Here is a 7,411-nt window from a genome sequence, read left to right as displayed (position 1 = left end):
GCATACATGCCCATTTGCAGTCTTCTGATCACAGTTAACTTAATTTGAGGTAGAATGTGCACTATTTATAGACAACCTCTTCTTCAAATTTGTGAGTTTGCGCACACGCGCGCACTTGTGTGTGTGTGTGTGTGTGTGGTTACCCATCAATCCATGGCTCTTTGTTAAAAATGTATGCCATTTAGATGTTCATTTCAAGTGTTCTTGTGATGTCTATAGGCAGTTGAAGTTAATAGAGAAAGGGAATACTGGAGATAACTTAAATAGAATGGAATTCAGGATTAGATGTTAGGCCGATTTTCTGTGAAACACCTTAATCTGTTCTAAGAGTTGTATCCATTGTGATATGCAACAGGTAATAAATCTACAACATATAAACACTTTTGACAAACTAAACTTCAATTTTTTAAACAAGAAACATCTTTATTAGATTATCATTTATGACATAAGATTATTTTAAATTCCCCTCTCTAAGCTATAGGCTTTCAGCGCAGACACACTAGTCTAGACTGGAAACAGTCTCAAGTAAAACTTATCTCCCTCCCCAAATCAATTTCTACCCCTCATATTTCATGTAGGTATTTGCTTTGTCAGACAAAGGGGGGGTCATGAGAGAAACTTTTACAGGCCAGGCATATAAAATGTGCTGTTAAAATAACCTTTTCCAAAAATAATCACTACTTCTTTTAATCTATGCATCATTCTTCCAGTTTTATTGCAGAAGAAAGGGTGATGATGTTCCTTTCTTAGTTAATCAGTCTAACAGGTTGTTAGTGAGTGGACGATGAGATTAATCTTTTCAAATTGAATTAACTAATTTATGGTAGCTATCTGTAGGCATAGCACAGACTTTTAGATGAGGTTAATTTAACATCATCCGTAAGTAAACAGTTATCTGTTATACATGCATCTGGAAGGATGCATTCACATAAATCACACAAATAAAGACCTGAAAACAGGGTCTTTAAAAAACACTACCTTATTAGTTTCATCTGGTAAGGAAAGACTGTCTAATTTCTATTGCACTACGCACACCTCTCTGTATACTTTTTGGAAGAAGATGTGTCATTATATTAACATGAATAAAAATCTAATGCCTTTCTTGAGTCCCTTCTTCAAACAGATTATCAAATGATGCATAACAAAATATAACTAGATTCAAAGTAGCATCAAATTACAGTCTCTTGATATGATTTCAAGGAAGACCTTCTACATTGCCCACCTTATCATGAAGGGATTCTCATCTAGATCAAGGGAGGTCATAGTCTCCCTTTACTCATCACTCATCAGACCAATGATTGAGTACAATGCCCCATTCGGAATGTATCTGACCCGACACTTGCAGCAGCTGGAGAGGCCACAAAAGTTCCTCACCAAAAGGATAAAGGGTCTCAAAAATCTGTCCTATGCTGCCCGACTGAAAGAACTCCAGCTCTATTCAGTCGCCACCGCTGCTCAGAGGTGACCTTTGCCTAACATACAAGGCCATGTCAAACCCAGATTTGATGAATATGCTTCACCTCAAAAATCTAGATCCATCAGAGCCACAAGGGCGGGAGACTTAAACCTTGACACGGCTATTAATAGGACGTGCTGGAGGGATAGATTCATCACCCAAAGACTCCCTATGCTGTGGAACAAAATCCCGGTACATGTGAGGCAGAGCACCTCGCTGGCCTTGTTCAAGAGAAATCTTGACCAATGGATGGGAGATCGCAGATATACCCCAGGGATTACCTCAGTGTCACTGCTCGACAGAGGCACAGAAAAATAATGGGTATAGTTCCCCATACTAAAGGGGTGGCCTAAGCCACAAAACGATGGGCTAGGCTTGTAAATGCCCTCGGGAAGATAGCCTAGTATGAACCTATGAACCTATGAACCTATCACTTATTTACTTTATGAATGTTCTGCACAGTGGCATGATTGTAAGCATCACATAGTATAGCTAATTTATGTCTTGCAATCCATATAATTTTACCTACCATTGTCCTCAGATGAGCAACTCTTTTTTCGGTGGTGGTGGTGAAACCATCACTTTTGAAAGTCTTAATATGATTTATAGAGTCAGGGTGAAGATTGTTAATACTGATATACAGTGTTCCAGTTATATACATGGAAAATCACCAGAGGAGCTTACTTTTAGGACAATGAAGCATAAAATGTCACACTCCTTTCATCCAGTCAGAAAAACATTTCTTTAAGTAGGAACCAAGTACTGAAATTGTTAATGATCCCCTTCAAATAAAATTATCAACAAAGATAATAAGCAGCCCACTTACCTTGCAGCCTTTATTATGCCAGTAGCAGACAGCATGATGTTTATCCAATATATTTACAGGTATTAAGATAGTGTGCGGGATTCAATAAACTCCGTGTAGGCTTCGTGCAGAGCCTTCATGAAGTTACGTGTTTGTACGACAGTGCGCTGTGTGAGTGGCAGTGTGCAATGCATATTAATGAGGCGCGGTGCACCTAAGCTATGTTTCTTGACTTACAACAGCATTGCTGGCAGCAAAAACTCATAAGCAAACATGGATAGCAATTCCATGTAAAAGAGAGCATCTACGGTGTGCAGATTTGCATGGAATACCACAATGATCACCAAGGCTTTACACATAGTGAAACCTTATCAGCGAACGTGGATAGCAATTTTATGTAAGGAAGAGCACCTATGGAGTGCAGATTTGCTCACAGTGCCACAATGATCACCAGGGGTTTTACAAGTAGCTGTCATTTTGTTGGTGCAACACATCTGCACGGAGGCCAACTTAATGAGAGGGCAAATAACCAGTAGTAGGGACATATTTGGCATAGCTGTCACATATCACATAGAAACGTGTTTGAATGTAACACTTACAACCTCTTAGAAAGACAAATGTGGACAAAGCCATAACAATGGGGGGGGATAAAGGACCAGAAATAGGGACATATTTTAATGCTGCACTGACAAACTTAGGAAGTTGATAAAATATGTAGGTTGTACATTAGCATGAACTTTCTGAAGAGCTTGAAGTTTGAAACTCAAATGTCAATCATCAGTTTCTGACTGCAGGCTGCAATGACATACCAATGATTTGCCAGGAAAAAAAATGATATGAGGAAAATTTCACAAATATGAGACAAAAACTGGACATTCTGCACAAATCAGTACAGTTGAGAGGAATGCACTCAAATGTTTGTAATATTGAGTCACATCAGTCCAGAGATCATCCCAGTGATATGGCAGGAAGCCACATATTTATTAAGGAAAACATTTGGACATCCTGGGAATATCTTGACAGTTGAGAGGTATGAATGTGAAGTATATGGTCCAAACACAGTACAGGACAGTACAGAACAGTGCACCTACATACAGTGAAGATTATTGTGATATCTCATTCCTGGCACATATATCAACCATGATACACAATGTCATATCAGATGTTGTGTGCTATGCAATGCACATCAATCTGGTGACATGCAGAACTACAGCTATTGACCCATATGCCTAAAAAAGCTTTATCTGGTTGGCTACTGCAGGAATTAGCATGAGCCATATTCACAGGGACAGAAGTGACCTTCAGTACACTTGATCCTACCCATTTTGGGTTTAACAATGATCTTGCTTATTCAACCTTGTGGACTTCTTGGATACTGACCCCAAAGACCTGGATGAGGGATAACAGCACATACCGCCCATGTTGTTATCCAAGGCCTTTGACACTATCCCCAGTTCATGTTTCATAGTGAAGATCTCCCACCTGGGAATTAAGCCATACAGTACTAGATGGAGAGCCAACTGTCTCACCAAAAGAACACACACTGTCAAAGTTGTGGACTGCACCTTCATCACTAGCCCACTCACCAGTAAGATACCACACGGATTTGTGCTGGGCCATCAACTGTTTATGAAATACTTCCCTGAAGCGCAGGTAACAGTAGATGGCCTATGGTTTACCAAGTTTGCAGATGATTGTTAACTGGACATACTCATATAGAGATCCCCAGTGATGGTAACATATTGCAGTAGGGGCTAACACAGACTGATGATTGGTGACAAACTCATGGACTGAACTTTAAGCATACAGTGACACTTTTGTCAATTAATTACCACTGCTAATTATGGTATACATATCACTGCCTTAAGCTCAAACACAGTGTTGTGAGACATGGGAATATATGTTGATAGCAATCTACATTTTCATCACTATGTCCCCACAGTGGTGATACACACACAATCTGCATTGCACACTTCATACATATGATCATCACATCCAAGACCAGGGTAGTCATACCTCTGGCATACTATACCCTTATCACAGCAATAATGAAGTACAATGCTCACATCTCTTTATATCTCATCAGACAACTGCAACAACTGGAGAGAACACAGGGTTGTGCCTAAGAGACTCCCAGGCCTCCAAACATCACATACATGGAAAGGCTAAAGGACTTGTCACTGTACTCCGTTTCCTGCAAGCTGCAGAGTGGTTACCTATGTCTGACCTACAAAGAAGTCTCAGTTCCTGCCCTACTGGAAATGCTGGACATTTGCAAATCAAATAGGACAGGAATAACTTGGTCCAGGGTTCTCAACCTAGCCTATGACATAAACAGAACATGCAGGGGAGATAGATATACCCCCCCCCAGTGACTCACACTCCTGTGTAATAGGCTCCCACTGCATGTGAAGTAGTGCTACTCAATGACCCTGTTCAAACACAACCTTCACTACTGGTTGGGTTATTGTAAAGTCACCTCTGGGGTGGCACCTATGTCCCTCAGAGACAGGCCCAGTTGTCGCTGCTCACAAAATCGCTCTGCAAACAACAACCATCTAAATATGCTTAATAAGGGTACTTGTGTTTTTACAAAGCCAGGCTTCTATTGCCTCATGTATACTGACAACCATGTACTCGTAAAAATTACTAATCCAATATGTCAGAGATGCAACTATACAGTGAATCTAGAAAAATGGTCTCTCTCAGGTAACAACAAACCAGATATCAAACAGGTTCTCAACACACACACTTCACCTCCTCAACAGACCACGTACACAACACATAACCTCACATATGCAGAGGTAGTCATTAGAAGCTTACCAAAAGGGTAGAGACCTCACAAATGCAAACCTTCTGCACACATTACAGTCCCAACAGAACCCACTACACATAAAAACAAACACATCAGTATGTCAGCCATTAAGCCCTTAAGGCAAAACATCTGGCCATATGTGAGTCCATAGTGAGACACACAGCTGTCCCCCTCACCAGATTGTACAAATCATGGTCACCTGCCTGTTATTTACCAGGATCCGCAAAGTCATGCAAACACTCAAATCTCTGAATAACAAACACAGTTACACCTCTGTCGTACTCCATGTTGAAGTTAATGACTTGAAATGTACCTCACTGGACTATATGAAGAGAGATATGACTGAGCTCTCAATTTATCTGTCCCAGACAGGTATGTCAGTAGCCCTAAGCAACATTCTACCTTCACCCAGGATAATGCCTCAATATAAACAAAATAATTATCAACTTAAACAATTGGCTTAGCTACTGGTGTCCATCCAGGGGGATCCAGTATTTGTCAGCTTGGGATGATATGGTCGACAGACCATGCTGCTTTGCCTGGGATGGTCTTCATCTGTCACCTCTTGCTTTTCGGTTACTGCCCAAGGTACTTGCCTCCCTCATAGTGGCTTTTTTAAGTATTGTCATAAGAACAAAATTCCTGACATAAAAAATATCCAGAAATGACAAACTGAAGATAATGCTGCTTAATGTTATTAAATCAGAATCTGAATGGAGGTACTACTTATGTGGGAAGATGACGATGTTTGTGCAGACACAGAGACATGGCTTAGGGCCGCAGAGAGTACTCCAGCCATGAAAGGCTATAATGCTTTCCACACATTCAGGATGCAAGATAAAGATACAAGAAACAAAGATGGAATTGTATCCATCTTCATGAAAGACAAATACACCTCAAGACTGGTTAAGCAGTATGATTCCTTAGAGTTACTCCATGTCCAACTAACTGTAGGAAAGACTCACCCCTCCACATCACTGCTAGCTGCAGGTCCAACAACATGAACCATAAAAACCACACAGTGCCTTCCTGGACCTACCTGAGTCACTCATAATACAGCCAAACACCCTAGGCGTGGGTGACTAACTATCCTTCCATCGATTGGAATAGATAGATAAGCTCAAATACGCTCACCCTAAGGTTCCTGCACTTTGTAAACACAAATGCCCTGGAACAGTTAGTCTGCACTCCCACAAGGGGAAGGAATGTCCTTGACCTAGTGTTCACCAATATGGGAGATTGCTTCACCACCCCATTTGTGAGACCCTCCCTAGAAAGATTTGACCACAAATCAGTCACATTCAATGTAACAATCATACCTGACCCTCTCAGGATCCAAAAGGTTGAACAGTCTCTCCAAAGCAAAATATAGTCTACTAAATGCCATATATAGTTTCAAACCTCCTGCCACCACTGACAGTAAAGACTCTTATACTGAGGTGTACACAAATTCCCTTTATAAACAGCTTTACAAGTGTATAGACTTAGTCATACCAGAATGGATCACAATGCGCTCACAGAAAAATAAGCCACCCTAGTGGACAGCTAGCATGGATAGTTTATGCAACATGAGAAAGAAACTGATGTCCAGGAATTAGAGGGAACAGTCTCAGCAGAAGACTGTCTTCTACCTTATTACCTTAGTCTGGCGTTCTGTGTGCTCTTAAGTGTTCAAGTGCTCTTACTCTGCACCTAGTGCCTGAATTCTTGATTTTTTTTCATAATTTACTGTTCTCTGCACTTGTTTTTTTGTCATTTTTAATTTATCTGCATTTATTTAAATGGTATTTGCCTTAATATTGCTACACACTCAAGTGTGCTAGCTTGTACTGCATTTAAAGTGTTTTTGATATTGTTTTAACCGCTTTTCTGCAAAAAAAAAGTTCTAAGCTTGTTTCCTGTCTTTCCTGTAACTAGCCTAGTCCAGATACAGATTTGCTGTATCCAGGACTGTTTTGTAAGTTTCTGAGCTCCCCAGACCTTTCTATGTTGGAGGGAAGCCTTCTAGCTTATCAGTGGGAGTGGTAAGCAAAAGGTAGTCTATCTAGCACACGAGGAGTGATTTCTGGCCTAGAAATTGTAGTTTATTGCCCATTTGGGCTGTTTTCCCATCTCTTTCAACTTTCTGGTTTAAAAGCCCATGTTTGTGTAGGTTTGTGCTCCAAGGATCCAGTTTTGGCATCTTGCAGACTACAGGAGCAACAGGAAGGAGAAAGAGATATTCCATTTTGACTTTTTTTTCATAATTTACTGCTCTCTGCACTTGTAATCCGCGGTGGTGGTGCTGCAGTAGCGTTGTCGCCGCACAGTAAGACGCTGTCTGGTTCGATTCTCA

This window comes from Protopterus annectens, chromosome 1.part0 (assembly GCF_019279795.1).
Source record: "Protopterus annectens isolate FY-2018-M chromosome 1.part0, PAN1.0, whole genome shotgun sequence".
NCBI classification, from domain to species: domain Eukaryota; kingdom Metazoa; phylum Chordata; order Ceratodontiformes; family Protopteridae; genus Protopterus; species Protopterus annectens.
This window is presented reverse-complemented; position numbering follows the sequence as displayed.